Source organism: Amblyomma maculatum, chromosome 1, assembly GCF_055883805.1.
Source record: "Amblyomma maculatum isolate TAMU_Amacu chromosome 1, ASM5588380v1, whole genome shotgun sequence".
NCBI lineage: Eukaryota > Metazoa > Arthropoda > Arachnida > Ixodida > Ixodidae > Amblyomma > Amblyomma maculatum.
Genome location: NC_139344.1, coordinates 344,308,022 through 344,324,971, shown reverse-complemented (window position 1 = coordinate 344,324,971; position 16,950 = coordinate 344,308,022). Strand labels below are relative to the sequence as shown.

The following is a 16,950-nucleotide window of genomic DNA, read 5'->3' as shown; positions in this document are numbered from 1 at the left end:
GTATCAGATACACAGTATATAGCGTCACTATATAGCGTTGAAGCGAGCAGCTCTCAATCGGCACTGTAACGCTTGAGACGGGACTCCTTTTCGAATACGGACTGCGAGACCCCACAACTACAGCCAACTAATTCTTATCCATTATCAAAACTAAAGACATGCGGGAAAAGAGTCCGTTTGCTTTTACCGAATGCCAGGCCGAAATGAAAATTTCAGTCACTGGGGGAGTCACCAGTCCACGCTCCGCGTCAGACTCCGTCAGTACCAACTCTGCCGAATTCAATTTGAAGGAGACAGCTCGGCGGTAGCAAAGCTAGTACCGTGCAATTTCCACGTATCTGTCTCCCCAAACTCCTATAGGCGGCAGATATTCGGGGAACTTTAACCAACGTTTACCTCCCTCCCACTTCTCGAAAGGCAGAGCGAAGATACAGGGTAAATGTCTTCCGGTTCCGAAAAGTTCAGATCCTATCCAGTGCACGGGTTAGGGCCACTATCTTAGAAGAAGGTAGGAATTTCGCCTGGTTAAGGCTTGAACCTGACTCCCTGCCATTTGAAAATTGCAGACCCCAACTCGTACGACACATTCACACTTCGGGTTGCGGATGTCACGCAACGGATGCGCCGCAAACAAAGAACCGGCCAAAACCCAGGCGCGCGACGACCGCGGTTCGAAGCTGTGAACGCACATTTATCAAGTTTGAGCTTTGCATTTTGCTTGCCGCATCTGCACAACCATACTTTGAAATGCCAATCAGGACATCAATCTGCATTGTTTCGGAGCAGGATGTCGTGATGGCTTGTCAACATTTCTCCGGTTCGACGTTGGCAATTATATGAGAGAATACGGGATGTAAAAGCAGGACCGCAGAACAACAATTAATACGATATACAAGACACCCTGGAGTGGTGCGTGTCAAAAAGACGGAAACAGTGAAATAAAGATAAAGGGGATAAACTGAGCGAAAGAGAGAAGGAAAGTGCAGTTCTGACTTCCGCAGTGTCTGTGCAATCGCCGCAGTGGAAGGGTTTTCAAGACACGAATTTTAATTCATTTTGACCACCCGTGTAGTCGAAATCAATGACCACGCGGGGTTCCTTGCCGAATACGGAAATATCGGTATAGGAGTCTCGTTGATTAAACAGGCGTCTTCAATCAGTGAAATATAGAAAAGGTAATCGGCGCTTCGAGATCGTTATTCGATCATTTTGCATTGCAAGCTGGGATTTACAATTGCAGCCACCAGCGATACTCTAATTTTCCTTCCACCCTTCTGTTACCTCTGTTAAGCTAAAGTTAGAGGAGACTGCAAATAGCTGCGTCGTACAGAGCATCGTAAAAAGCAGTGTCCTCGAGCATCTTTGATTTGAACAAAGCTGCAGACATTGATAAAGTTAAAACTCGATTTAACGAGGCTGAAGGGAGCCACGAATTATTTCGTTAAATTGAGTGAGACATGTTTCGGTCACTTAATTCAATACCTTCGATTATTTGGCGTATAGCGGCATCCAGAACGCAACCACGGCACCATACTGGCAAAGCGCAAAATTGCGCCCAAAATTGAACTGCGGCCCGTGAAAACCGACGCCACTAGAGCATATTTAACTAAAAAAATATCAATTCAAGAAGTGCCCTATAGGAAACCTTTAATTTAATTCCCAGTAAAGAAGCAGGTGATCTTTGCTTGCGTGAACTTTGTAAGCAACGCCTGCACGAATTCTTCTTAAGTTTGAACTGCGTCGAGCATGTCTTTCGCTCTCTTCTTTGTTCCGGCAAACTACCGCAGCAGGTAAAGGGCATCTACCACTTTATCCGCCTGCTGGTTAATCCAATTCAATACTATAAATCTCGTTTTGCACACCGCAGTTTGGTAACGAGGGGGAGAAGGCGCTCCGCGATGTTACCGTTGGCTCTCAATCATCTGTTTTTAGGGCGTTCTCTATAAAATAGATCATAAGGTTAACACTTTGTCTTCTTCATTTCTAGAAAAAAAAAGAAAAAGGTTCGTTAAGTCGGGACAGGTCAAGGAATTGATTTATTTCGAGTTAGTCAAAGCATTGTTTCCAATAGGCGTCTGAGAGGGAATGGTGATATCTTCGTTAAATCGAGTTTTCACTGTACAAGGGTTTATGAAGCAGGCGACCTTGCATTAGGGAAAGAGACAGGGCACACCATAAATACGGAAAAAAAGAACACAAGAAAAAATAACCCACGATTACGTTACTTCCTAATGCGAAATTTGAGCGCAGCTCATCACCTGTTTCACCTTTTCGATAGATTGAGGCGAAGATTTCGAGCAAGACACGTATGTACAATTACAGACAACTTTTTTTAATTTTTCACAAGTATTCCTTGAAGAAACACTCCACTAACAGTTCTTCGCTGTCATGAAAGAAGTTTTGTGGTCGGAGAAATGAAGAGAGCAATGAGTTATCGGGAGGTTGCGGGAAGCAGCGCGTGTGTCCATAGGAACGTTGCGCGACGAACAGATAGCAGCGACTGACTGATGCCGCTGATGCCGCGAGCGAGTGAAGCGAGTGAGAACGGGATGCACGCACCGTGATCCGCTGATAGAGAGTCGGCGTTTCGGCAACCGGAGAGCACCCTCGCCGCCACGCAGGAAGAGGCGGGCACTCCCTCCTCCTCTTTATGCATGGCGGCGACGGTGTGCCTCCGGCGACCTCCCCCCCCCCCCCCTCCCTCCCTCTTCCTGCGAGAAGTGGCAGTTCCTGGCACTACGGGGCGGGGACGGTAGGTCAACGACGCTCGCGGCGGGGACTAGCTAGCCACCGAATTTTATCTGTTGTAGGCCGTCATTGCACCCGCCGCCGCTTCGGTAGTGGGCCACGGCTGTTATTGCGGCGCGCGTGTTTCTCTTTTTTCTTTCTCTATTCTCTCTTCTGTCCGCACGAGGCAGCGGAGGTGGCTCAGCTACAGAGCCAGTATCAGGGCCGTGCATTTTCTTTCCCTTCTTCCTACAGCCACAACAACAACTTTCTGCGAGGCTACAGTGGCTAGAATTGTAGCGAGGCTCAGGTTGCCGAATGCTGGCTCGAACTGGGGGGATGAAAGGGGGGCGGAGCTGGTTACGAGGCCGACGCGGCCGATGACGACGACGCGAAACCCAGGAACGGGCGCCAATCAGCTGCGCTCTAAAATGGTTGCGGTGCATTTAGAAGGAGTGAACACCATCTGGGTGTCTGGATTTCGGTGGTGAAATGGTTACAGCAGTAAACTGCAGCCTCGATTAGGTAACGCAAGGTAATGAGGCGACCGTACTCTATTATCTCCCATTTCACTTTTATGGGAGAAGAAAGAACAATATGTTAGGTCGGTTTCGCAGGGGTGCGCTGGAGCCTTTGAAGAACCTAGTGTAGGAAGTTTCGTGCATGCGCGAAGGGCATGCATAAAGCCCCTACAATTAACTACCCTAGACCTACACTCAACGAAGCGAAAACAGCGACAAGCACACATAATGGACGACGCAGCGAGTGCGGTCTTTTTCCACGCGCACCTACCCACCTAGCCGAGAGTGAGCGGCCGCCTTGTTTCAGCCCAGCTTGCCGGGCTCGTATTTATGCATACACACGCTTCGACGAACACCTCACAGCCGCTCTCACTTAGGCAAAAAAAAAAAAAAAGAAGAAGAGTCAGAGCGCACGAATTCTTTCCACGTGTCACGCTGCGGGCGGCCCAGCACGCGATATGACACCGCAATTAAACCGCGGCCTTGCCGGCCGTCAGCAGCTCCTTGTGGCGAGGCCCTTATCCCGGCAGTGGAGCCATCTTCTTCTGAGCCCTCGTCCGCTCATTACAATGGCGTGCCGAGCATCTCCCTCTTATAAACTTTTCTTACCTCCCTCACACGGCGGGGAAGGCGTCAAATGTTGCCAGCACACGTACGCTATGTCCTCCCTCCCCCGCTTTTGAAATGGAGGTCTCGGACACCGCGGCAGTTAGGCCGCCGGAGTAGTGAGTCATACCGAAACAGGAAGACATTTGTGCGACGCAAAGGGGCCTTGCAGAATTCAGACAATGCTAGACACGAAGGCGGCGTCGGCGCTTACTTTGAATGTGACTAGGCGTCGACCGCCGTTACGCAAAAGCTCCCAACCAGTCTATAAACAGCCGGTCGAGGTACGCGCGGCTGCTAAACTTGCTTAGCGGCGCCGCCTATGCCGGCTGCCCCATGAAAGTAAGGTTTTCTTTTGTCGGCTACATCGAGATAGCATTGTTGTGCCGTACCCCCGTGTACACGCACGGCTATTGTTCTGTGCAAATTAGACATTCAGATCGCCGCTTTGTGGCGCCTAAACTAAGGCAGCGATGGTTAAGGAAACCGGTGACTAATTATTTAGTAAACCATACCCCACAGCACGTGGCCCACCTCCTACGAAGAACAAAATGCATCTGTCAAGGTAAGAGAGAACTGTTAGGGTCTCTGCCTCGCGCTATAAATTTGTGTCGACGTCAGATGGTAGGGCTTCAAGGTCACTCTATAGGGATGGCACATCGTAATAGTCAGGTATACTCTGATGTGGCAGAAGGCCTTTATAAAGAACACCGCATGCTGATTTAAGTGAATGCGCCCTCTACGAAAGGGTGACAAAATTTCGGTAGTAGCATTGATTTGGAATCAATGTGACGCCTTTTCGACACAGGTTTCTAATTGGTGTCACTGCAGGCGACTGAATTTACCAATGAGAACCGTTAGTTCATCATGCCCACACATTTCAGAGACAAAAAAGACCCCGTCGTGACTCACCCATACGTAAAAATCATCACAACTGACGTAACGTAAGTTAGACATTTCACGGTCTAACTAGAGCTAAATACTGATCCTTTGTCATACCTTTGTGGCAAGTATAATTAATTTTCTCACGGCCCTATAGAACACGGCAGTCTTGAACATATATTTCGGCACACATATACTATCAAATATCGCATCGGTACTTGCATCAGCACGCGCTTTCAACATTTCGCTCCGGCTGTCTCTCATAAATTCCTTCTCTTCAGCGCGACGCAAGCCCAGCCGACACCTCTCGACACCTCCCAAGCTTTGTGGCAATTCAGTCCGACAATCAGGACCTTTGTCCACACTGGCTGACGGACTGCTTGAGCTATACAGCAGTACGACCGGCAACCAGGGTGGGCCTGATCAAAACAGCCCTTCGTCCTTCTAATCCCCCTCCCATATATTTAAAATAAGTTTTCCAGCTCCACCACCATCATAACCAACGTGAAGAAGTCACCATCGCTCGACGACGCGCGAGTAGATAACGAACCCTCAAAGGGGGAAGCTGCTCAGAGAAGCGAGGCTCCGGCACATACATCAAGGCAGAGGCGCCTGTTGCTCGCGCGAGAAGCGTGCGATTGAGACGAAAACAAACGGCCACCCTCCCGCTGAGGCCATTGCTTATGCAAGCGCTCGCCCGCTGCTCCCCCGCCGCTGTGCTGACGACCAGCGGACGCGACTTGGCGCGCAGGCTGAACGGGAGCCGGCTGGCTATGAATTCGGCGTAGCGAATTCGGCGTAGCGGCGCAAAGCGAAATACACCGGCCCAGCCCTCTCGTCCTGGCACCTTAATGGGAAGGAGAGGGCTGGAAAAGGGGCGAACTTCTCCGTGACATGTGGTGCCGGCACTGCGTAGTTCGGGTATAATTCGACCACAAGAACCTAAGCTGCATGAAGCGTGTTAAGGAAACGATAAACCAACTTTATCACTGGTTACGATTGATACGCTTTGTCGCGACGTATATGAGACATCCATGTCTTCGGAAATGCTTAACTATTAAAAAAAGTCAGGGAAATCTCGATGGTCGCGTGTCTTTTTTCTTGGAAAGAGGGATTTATGATATGGAAGGCGAGCCGCAGAACAGCACCCGTCGTTGCTAGAGTTAACCTTGGAAAAAACGGAACTGAATATTCTTTGCTGTAGAGTATTAAGACCGAGTAAACAAAAAGCAATAATGAATATAGCCATTTCCAACACTGATTTTTTTTTTTTTTTTCAGAAATAAGGCAAAGGACGTTTCTGAGCGGACTGCTGTGCTCTCAGAAAACGAGGTTTCCGTTATGCATACACGCAGTCGGGACAGGCACAAATACCAGTAATTTACTAGACAGATGCCAGAGGTTACCATATATTACCAGTTATAATTATGCTTTTGAGTGATACATTTCCCCTGTTCTTTATGAAGATTTAAGTTTTACACGGTCTTACCGAGAAGCTTAAAGGACTTGATGCACACAAACACCAGTACTGCTCACGCCGTAGCATTTCATGAAGAGCGACCCTACAGAAGGCATGGCTTCCTAAAGCAAAGTGACGGACTCTCAGTATATACGGCAGTTCAAGACCAGACCAGAAATGACTAGTATAATGAAATTGACTTTTACATCCAATCGCTCGCACGGCGCGCACTCCCGTTTACAGAACGCAAAAGCGAGGCTTATAAACAGGGTGACAGTACTTTTCTCCAACTGTCTAGTCCAATGAGCAAAATCGCGATTGGCGCATTGTTGATTCTCGTTCCCCGCCTCCGTATACATACACTCTGTCATCCCAATAACAGACACTTTTAAGTACAGTCGTGAGCAAAAGTGGTATACAACACTCAGCCGGTGACGGAGCTCGAGAAAGCTGCATTCCAACTTTACCTAGCAACAGCTATCTAAAATGGAGACAATGGAGGCAGTGCCTCATTTTATCCACATGCATGTGCCGATGTCGCTGTCCCTTACACAGTCGCTAGATGGCATTTCTATGCAGTTTTTCTCAAGCTCTGTCACAGGCTGAGTGTTGTATACAACTTTTGCTCACGACTGTACATACGGCGCTCCGTATACGCCATGCGCAGCGCCTATAGGGGCGCCACTGAAAGCCGCGTAGCGGCGGCCGTCGGAACCCGAGGCGGGCCTCATGCGGCAAGCGCGGCCGCGGTGCGCGCGTGCGATCTGCCGTTTCTGCGCGTCTCGCGGGCATTTCCGCGTTGACAGTGTGCGCAAGGGTATCGTACTGTATAATAGTGGACATGTATTGGTTATCACGGCCGTCTGGGACTACATCGCCTCAAAATGCATCAAGTGTTCGCTGTAGACGTGCGTCGACAAGGTTGCGTACGAAGTGGAGTTCATTTTGAGTGCCCCGCTATCATTACGCGATGCTAATTATTTCATTCCTTGACCTATGAACCAATGTTCTTTCTTTGCTTAATGGTACACGCTTGCTTCGTTTACATGCAATATATTGCTACAGTAAACTAGGCAGTGTTGTCGCAACTGCGAGCGGTTTCGTACTGGTGCGACCGCAGGAAAATCCAGCCAGCTTGTAAACCAGCATTTTGAGCATCAGGAAATAGCGCATATTTGGCTACTGTAGCACGAGTTCAGATTTTTCATGCTTGCGCTTTACCACTGACTGTACAGCATGAATTTCACGTATTCCGCCGTCAAAAAGGCAGAGCGGGTAGATAATTTCATGGAAGAGTAAGATATCAGCACAGGCGATATCTGAAAAGCTGCATCATGGGTTAGCCAAGATAATATTAGAATTAAATTTTATATCCTATGTTATTATTGTAGTATCATCTTCATTTCATTTGTATCACCATCGCGCCAAACTGCAGAACCACAGCGGGCTTTTAATCAGCTCTAGAGCCCTAGTCTGAACAGCAAGTGCAGCGACATATTATGTTTTCGTAATCTTGCCAGAGAACAGAAGCACTGGCTCTGATGTTCAAAGTAATTGCATGGCAAATTTCAAAACGCATATTGGCAAATGTCTGCTCAATAACCCGCCGCAGTGGCTCAGGCTACTGAGGAGGATCGAGTTATCGGGACTGAAGTCGACCGCACCCCCCGCGTTTAGGTGGAGGCGAAACGCTAAATGCCACCGTGTGCTCTGCGATGCCAATGCACGCTTAATATCGTCTGGCTAAGCGTTTCACAAATCTAATGCACATTGTTTCTTCCCAGATAGTGGAGGCGACTAAGTTTAAACAAAAAGTGTTCACCGAAGGTGCTATGACAAGCGGAAAACACTGAAAACATAGTTATCACTCAGCCCCGCCATACGGCAAATTTAATGCCAATTCCATCGAATGACATTCGTTCAAAACGATATTTGTTTGCTGCTACACGAGAAAATATGACATTCGATGAAAACGAAATTAGGTATCGAATGAGTTTGAGGTACTCTACCAAATGCGATCAACGAGGAAATGTGTTATCTCGACAGCAGAGAATTGGTGAGAAGATACACCCAAAATAAACTACAAAAGTGCCATCTGCATTAAATACTATACTGTGCTCCTATAATTTTGCACCCAGTTATCTATGTAAAAAATGCCAAAGAGCATAGTAAAAAAAAAAAAAATCTGGCACCCATCGCTGCCAGCCAACCGTAGCCAACGCAATCAGCGCGGGTGGAACAGGTCGCTTCGTCTGCCGCGGTCCGTCGGCGCCGAGCCGCCGGCACGGCAGATTTCTTTCGCCACCGTCAAAAAAAAAGCATGTCTGTTGATCTTAAATAATACGCGCTTAGTTTGACGAAGGAATCTAAAAAAAAAGTTTCTTTACTGAGGATCGCTGTTATGTAACGAGATTTTGGAAGAAGCGATAAACGCAATACAAACAAATTTCTGCTCACATTAGCAGTTGCCGCCGGTGTGACGCAGCTCATCCGATTTTGTTCTCTAGTTCCGCTGCTAAGGCGTCGGCGAAGTTGCGCCTTCCTTTTACTGTAAGACAATTTGTGAGACAATTGAACTGATACTATAAGGCAGTTTTATGAATATGAAATTTACTATTTCCAAAGCGCTTCCAGCTACGGCTTTGATGCGAAACCGTTTAGACGTTTAGGCATAGCGACGACTAGGGCTTAGCACACGGCCAGAGCGCCGTCGTCGGCCGCTTTGGCGGGTAGCGTATAGTTACGGTAAGCTCGCGGTATCCGATGTGGCAAGTGTTACAAATTTGCCGTATGCTCTCTTGATGAGGCTAAGCTCGGGCATTTTTCGACGGGTCTTAATACGCCGAGCGAACGATCAGGCGAAAACGTACGGGAGTCAACGGGGCTGTAGTATGCTGCGCCGTAGGGGGATGCTCGAAGTTTCTATAAAAGCACCGTCGGACAGTACACTAGATACTGCCTATTTTATGTGTTGCTCTTGAAACTTACTCTAGTGCACAAAGTTTATGTTGTTGAAACTCATACGCTCTTCGCAGTCGAGCGCAGACGTACGCACCTTTCGTGTCCTTTACTAAACAAACGCCGCCGACACTGCCGCTAACTTCGTAACTGATCGTCCTAATCAACAGGTTGTTTACAAGGGATGCAAGACATGAATGTCAATTTAAAGGCTGCCTTCGTTTACAGCGCGGCCATCTTCGCAACATATTGAAGGCGCACCAACATTTGCATTTCAATCGCAGTTACCATAATTTGGAAATGGCATTAACTTTGGTCGTGTAGCAGCGCGTCGAAAAAAGGACATTAGCCTGAACAAATATCATTTGGTGAAATTGCTTGCTTTCTGCGTCCAACAGCCGCGATTCACGGCCGCCGTCGTTCTCGTGAAGCACCCTTACGAAAATGGGTTTTGAGTTTCTGGTTTGGCCTTAATGTTTTCCTAATGAGTGCAAAGGAACTCAACAGACACTCAATACCTTCTGTGTTTTAGCAACAGCTTTAAACCAGATTTTCAATTGACATTTCACATTATTTTTTCTTGTTTTAAAAATCAAAGGCTTTTTTTTGTGAGCTGCTAATGTGTAAGCACAGAATGTGAAAAGTCAACGGAAAGTATGATGTGTATTTTCTCAGTCATTGCGACCACCCATTGAGAGAACACGGTGTGTTCCAACTTGAAACACAGTGCAAATTAAAACGCAGTGCAACTTGAAACGCAGTGCAACAATCACTACATGTGCATTACTATTACTGCTTGATGATTTTGGAGGACGTAAACATAATAAATGAGGAACAACATAATTTTAAAATCGTTTAATGAATGCTACATGCCCTTGCATTTCTACTGGACAGGAAGGTGGCCTGAAATGATTGAATTCAAAACTAAGCTTTAAATTGATCATTTGACAGGAATGTGCGTTTACATTTCCTTTCACACATGCTATGTTTACAAAGTAATCATTCAAAAGGAGACAAGGAAGAGAGTAGTTTACCAAGTGATGGGCCCATGAGTGAAAAAAACAAAACAAAAAACACTACAGCGCTTGTAATGCATGATATTTTGCGTGTTTCTCAAGCTTTTGAGCTCCTTCTTGCTCTGCGTATAGATTAGCCGAGCCCTCGGTCATCGCATCGTTCCGCAAAATTTTTGCATACGAATAAGATTTAGTTACAAGAAAAATAGTGTCGTCGCTACTGCGCTTGCCGGTATTGAAGCTTGGTCGCTCTTTTTTCCTTGAAGGATTGTGCCACAGCTCCGTGTTCAGCGAAAATTACGCCCACGGTAGCTGAACACCACCGAACGTCCGGCGCTGGTAAATTTGCTATGCCAAACTCGACATGTTAAAATGATTCCAGTGCCCAAAATAGTGCGCATAGTATCCAGAACATTTTTTGCAAGTCGTGGGAGCAGGCAGCAAGTTTCAATGGCGAAGAAGTTGTAATTGTTAGAGCGGCAGCAATGGGGTCTGTACACTTCGAAACATGCTTCGAAACATGGTCCAAATCTTATAAATGCAATCATGGGATAACAAGCAAAAAAGTTTTCAGCAGACTTAGTTTCCGGCGTTAACAAAGAAAAAAAAATCCGGCGTGGCCGAGTGGTTAGCGTAGAATGCTACGGAGGAAGAGGTACCGAGTTCGAAGCACGCTTTTTTTCCCTAGTTTTAATTATTTCTTTTTTTTGTAACTTTTTAAATGTAGTTGAGGTGCTTCGTTACTTTTTAGTGTGTACTTTTTATCTGAGGCGTTTTTTTTTTTTTTCTGTTTGAGCGACCAGTGCCGCGCGTGACAGTATGCCGCGTCCCAGTCCGAACAACGTTGGTACGAACTGTCTCTAGCGTCATACTGGGCCCATAATCAGGTATGCCACGTTTGCTGGGACCCAGCGGCACTGGTTTTTATTACCTCAGCCCGCCAGCTTTGTGCTTAATTATGGCCCTAGACGAGACTGTACGCTGCCTTTCCAAAAAAAAAAAAAAAAAAAAAAAAAAAAAAAAAAAAACATTTATCGCCAAACCAGCCAAACTGCCTTTCGAAACCGAAAGTCCCTCTAGGAAGCGGCCGGCAGTAAAAAGAAGCCAGAAAAGCCACCGGTAAGTCAATCCGATCCGATCCGATCCGAAGCCGCCAGCGGCAAAAAGTTGCGAGTCGCGACGGCGCCATGCTGCCTTTGTTGTCATGCGGTGTGATTGTGAACGCTATTTCCTCACGCTGTGCTGCTTTGTTGTTCCGTAGTTCTTGGAATGGGCCGCAGAATTGATATTTGATATGTGCACTTTGATAGACGTCCTGAAGTACGTGATGTAGTGATAAATAGGTTCTGTGCCGCACACCGCTTGCACCGCGCCGTGGCAACGCCGGCATCAACACGGAAGAAGGAAATGGACTGGCGTGATTTTTGCAAATGTGAGTACACTGCTTGAAATTATTTTTATTTAATATTGCTATTGAATGAAGTACGCGTTGTTAATACTGTTGTGTGTGGTCTCAAAATTCCTTCGTAATACAAGCTACGAACTCGACCCAGCCTGCTTTATTGTGAGGGCGAGCCAGTCACTCTTCGGAACAAGAAGCGTGAACGTTTGGGCGCGTTGGTCAGACATACTTGACATGAACGGCGCGGCAGAAAGATTTGGCGCTTGTCCGTGTGTGTTCTCTGTCTTCGTCTCTTCCTGCCGCGCCGTTCAAGTCAACTCTTTAAAAGCCGCCACTTTTATATGCATGCTCGTCCCTAACGTGAAGCCGTTGTACGATATAAGTAGTGTTCTGAAACTTTATCGGAACCGTCATGGAAAATTTGGCCGCCTCGACCGGTTCCGATAAAGTTGCAGAATACTGTATAATGTTATGGTGTATACTTCTAGATATAGTTTTAGCTGCAGTGTATTAGATGCACGACCGGCTTCGCGATTGTGATCAACACCCCCAACGAGTTTTCAATCTTTTTAAAAGCGCCTATTTTTTCTAACTGTGAGTGCATTAATACGATGAGTACAACCAGCGCGCGAGAAACAGGTTGTTGCTGTGGCGCATATCTCACAGTGGTCGCTGCATTTATTTTTGGTGCTTGTATGCTTCAACAAAAATAATCTAAATCATGGCTGACGCCAAGGTACAAGCTCATGTAGTACTACTGTAGTAGAATGACGATTAGAAATAATTATTTGAGTGACCACATGTAGTAAAATGTGCATGTCAAGAATAATTGCTTTCATTACTACATAGTCTTGTATTTTTGACAAATTATATGTATCTTAGTGTTCACAACAGAGGCAGAAATGAGCTTTCAGTGGGCAGTTGCGTTCTTTGGTACTTTGTGTCGTGGCTTTTCATGGAAGCGTGAAATGATGCAGTAGTAAACAGTTTCAAACCAGAAATGAAAAACATTTTACCTTCCTTAATGTTATGTCTGCTATGGTTCGAGGTAATTTGACTTTAAAGGCCTTTATTTGTGTAGAGTTCGTTGGTTGCCTTACACATTGTACACACATTTCTCAATACACCAGCAGTGAAATTAGTTTTGTGCCATTGCTAGTATTTCGGAAGAAAAAAGTTTGGCCGACATCACGGGCAGCTCTTCTCTGCATGCACATTTTTTGCAACTTTTATATCGCCTAGGATTGAGATATGTAGGCACTGATAAACATATTTTATGTGCTCAGAGTAAAAAGAAGAAAAAGTGTAGAATGTTAATCATATTTCTGATTGCGTGTGAAAGTCACGACTTAGAAAAAAAAAGTTAAGAGGTGCTACAGATCTGAAAGGAGGCTGTTTTAATTATTTTTTCTCTGCGGCTGTAAGGCAAACCTACATAAGAATTGCAGAATATACAACCACTTAGATGGTAAAATGTTTACAATTTTTTTTTTTTTTCATATATGGAATGCAACACATTAAACACGGTCCCAAATTTGGCGCAATCAAGCATAGTAGTCTTATTCAGTAATTAAAGGAAGAAACACCATTCCTAATTTTTCTTATAATTTAACAATCAAGTTTCTAGGAGGAGATGAAAATGAATGAGACAATATGTTGCATTGTACTGTTTCCAGCAATGTTATCAAAGCTGAAACTTCTTGTTTTTTCTCTCATTGGGAGAACGGCCTAAACTGACGGCACAAAAGCAGCAAATAGGCTCCCTGCTCCTCAAAACGTTGCCCATAAGCTAACCCTGTGACCTTGGCCATAAAGGAAAAGCATGCCTGATCACGTTATTGCGAGCCAGTGCTGATCTGTGACGTACGCAGGGTGTGGCGGCATCACTATTCGTGAGTGTGCATAGACGCTCGTAGCACCGCCTTAGGAATTCAGTTGGAAATGACAGTTTTCAGTATTTTTTTTCGCAGTGCATCAACGATGGCCTTCGCATCCCCAGTTCTTTGCTGTGTCTTTTTGCTGTTGACATACTTGCTTTATTTTTCTTTTGTAATAGGTGTTTATTCATAAAATACATGTTGGGATCTTTTTGCCCCTATTAGGTAAATTTATTTGTTTCTTCGTAGCTTTGCTAGAGCAGTCATTTCCACATTATTTATTAGTTTACTGTTCAGTTTTGCAAGTCAGAAGTCATGCTAGATAAGGAAATCAGGTTCTGTTGCTTGAGAAATTTGAACAGAGCTTAAACAGAATGGGGACGTGTGGAACATCCGACAAGCTCATGTTGGAGTGATTTAAAAATATTCGCTTTGAAATGACATCATACACGCCTTTTTTTTTTTTGCTCTAGAATGCACTTAGCTATGCTAAATGAAGAAACTTGCCATAGTTGCAGTCTGAAGGTTGGAAATTTCAAAACAGTTGTGTTTATGCATTCATATGGGTGTCACTTTAAGCTGCTGCTTGCTCCCACAAATGGCTTGTACCACTGCATACTGCTTATGTAACAATCCGACAATTGCTCATAATGGTGTAGTTTCATACGCAATCTCCTCACAGTACAGGTCTCAGTCTTGACATAAGGGTAAAATTTTAGCAAATTGCATTGTGTTCGCTACTTATGCATCTCCATTCAAACACTTGCAATGATGCTTGAGAAGCTGCATGTTTCACCTTTGATAACAGTGTTGGAAATAGAATAACGCAATGTGTTCTCTTGAACTATTTTTTTTTTCATTACCTCCAAGAGTAATTTATGGGCTGATGAGATGGTTTTTCTTTGAGTTTTGAAGGAATATGCTCTGTTCAAACATGCCATAATTGGGAAAATGTTTCACATGTTTTGATTTTATACATAACAGAAACATTCGTACTCCTTTTAAGCACCAATTTTTTTATCTATTCTGTACCTTTAAAGTAGGTGCACCTCACACTCGTGGAGAAAAAATAGGCTGTTTTGAAAATGACCTTATTATCTTTAGGGAAACTGGAAAGGCTCTCTATACAAACGAGAAGCACACCATGCAGGCTGGTTACTTTTGTCATACAGTACATTGCATTGAGGTTGAAGTCCAGTACTTACTTAATTATGCTTTGAGCACTCGTCTTAAAGCTGTTTGCCCAGAATCCTTATGATTGTAGCTACTGAATATATAGCTGTGTCTCTTTTCATTACCAGGAAAGGAGTTGTGTGCTCGGTCTCACTTGTCGGTTTTTCTCTCTTTATATACCCAGTTACCTGAGCACTTCAGACTGGCCGATGCCTGGAGCCTACCTGCTGCTCACCTACACCCCACAGCACAAACGAGGAACACACTAAATCATCTACCAGCAAGCACACTGCAGTGCCCTTCTGCAAGCCATCACCACATTCTATGACATGTTCAGGGATGCATGTTTAAGTACACATCCTAAGCATAGCTAAAAATGGTGGTATGAATGGATAGCTGCCTTGGTTTCGTTGCTTTATTTCTTCTTTGAAATCTTTGTTTTACTAATGGTGTAGTCAGTGAAAAAACTCATTCTGAAGAAAACTTGTTTGCATTGTTGTGAATAGCAAAACCAAACCTTGTACCATGTATGATGTATCTGAAAGTTATGGTTTTGTGTTTTCTCTGTAAACGGTGCAGCATGTTTCTTCCACCAACTGCTAACTATGAGGGTTTGAAATGTACAGGTGCCAGAAAAACACAGTGGGTCATGCCTCTTGTGTTTGAAATTATCTCATGAGTCTTGTTCCACAAAACTTGGTTCCACATATGAATGCTTCAACGGCATGTGCTGAAGTATGTGTAAGCTTATCCATGAGTTGGAAATGAAGCTTGAATTATTTTAAGTATTGCGAACAGTAATACAAAGCAATTTCATTTTGTATTTGTTAGGGTACACGTGCGACTACTTCATGACAGTGGCGCTTCACCTCAAAAATGGCCCGTCTTCTATGCTGTGCAGGGAAATAAAGTTTATTTCCTTGCATAGCATAGAAAACAGGGATGCGAATGGCATCCAAGCTGTGCTGCACATTATGAATAAAAAAAGACCATTTTCACAAAATGCAATGTCTGTTTTTGGTTTCTGTAACTAAATATACCGGCACTAACTGATTTGCATGTAGTGTCGGCAACCAAGATCACATCAAAAACTAAAGTGAAAGCCACCAGACGCTCAATGGTCAATACTCATGAAGAACTCACAAGAAATGCACACATTAAGTGCCAACCAGAAACACGGTGGCCAATTTGTTTTAGACACACAGTAAGAACTCAAGAGAAAATTCACTTGAAACTCAGAAGATACTCTGGTGTCTCCATTGTGAAAGAGCAACATACTCTCATCAGACACACACATAAAATTTTTATAAGGGCATCGCTGGAAACTTATACAAACGTGTTCCTGGCAAGGTTTTATGCGAGTTCGAAAAACTAACTACGCAGCAATTCTTCCCGGACATTGCTAAATGTTGACAACGGCGTTATATCTGTTAAACTGCGACCAAAGACGAAACCACGACGCGCGCGCATAGACGCTGATATGAACAGCGCCCGACCGAGCCCGCCTACGCTTTGCGGCTTTGGCGACAGGCGGCGTTGTCGGCGTTTTGCGCATCGCGTATACCATAGTATGCGCGCGACCACAATTACTGCGAATAGTAACGACAGGACCCGCTCTGAATTGCGATATTAATCGAATGTGGTGATCGCGAGCGCGGCACCGCGCACGTCCGAAACGCGTGCGAGCGCAATTTTAGAGGGCGGCCCGCGGCCGGGTCCCGTCAGAGTGGCGCTAGGCCTAGACGTGAGCGAGGCCGTTGGCAACCATTTCCCACGCAGTTAAAAACACGGTCTGCTACAGCCCATTCTAGACGCAGTCTATCTTGAGTTTTTCTTCGGTATATACATTTACGGAACTGCAGTACCTAGCACTGAAAGAGCGTTAACTCTGCCTCGGTGCTAGCTGCTTCAAGTTCCGAGGCCATAATAGTGAGGCCCCATCGTATCAAAGCAGATTGTATACAGTGCCCATGCTTTGCTCTTTCTTGCTAAGTGTGTATGCATGATAAGCTGCGGCACACAAAAGAATTGAAGGTTTCCTACCTGTCTTAGGACCAGTAAATTAAACGCTACCTTCACCTCCAAGGTCAGTCCCGGTGACAAGGCATGGGAACTAAATCCACACGGGCACGGACTGACAAACATCTCGGCAAAGCATATGAAAAAAAAAATAATAACTGGCGAGGGTTCTTGCTGAATGCTTTAATCACTCGATACCAGAATTTGCTACGCCCGATGTATTACAATAGAGGGAAACACTGGCGAACAACAGCTGCCAATTCCTCAATACCTTATGGGTCGCTCTCGTGCTTCACAAAGAACCGCTCTT

At 45.3% G+C, this 16,950-nt stretch overlaps 1 protein-coding gene and 1 long non-coding RNA gene across 2 annotated transcripts in view; one reads left to right on the top strand and one right to left on the bottom strand.

Annotated features, from left to right (window-relative positions):
- The window catches only part of LOC146207648 (uncharacterized), a 629,022-nt gene that overhangs the window by 400,621 nt on the left and 211,451 nt on the right, over positions 1-16,950 (bottom strand). The window lies entirely within an intron of this gene.
- Positions 11,335-15,613, top strand: LOC146207650 (uncharacterized). The gene is made up of 2 exons (XR_014704023.1): positions 11,335-11,601; positions 14,806-15,613. It is a non-coding gene; the product is annotated as an uncharacterized LOC146207650 (long non-coding RNA).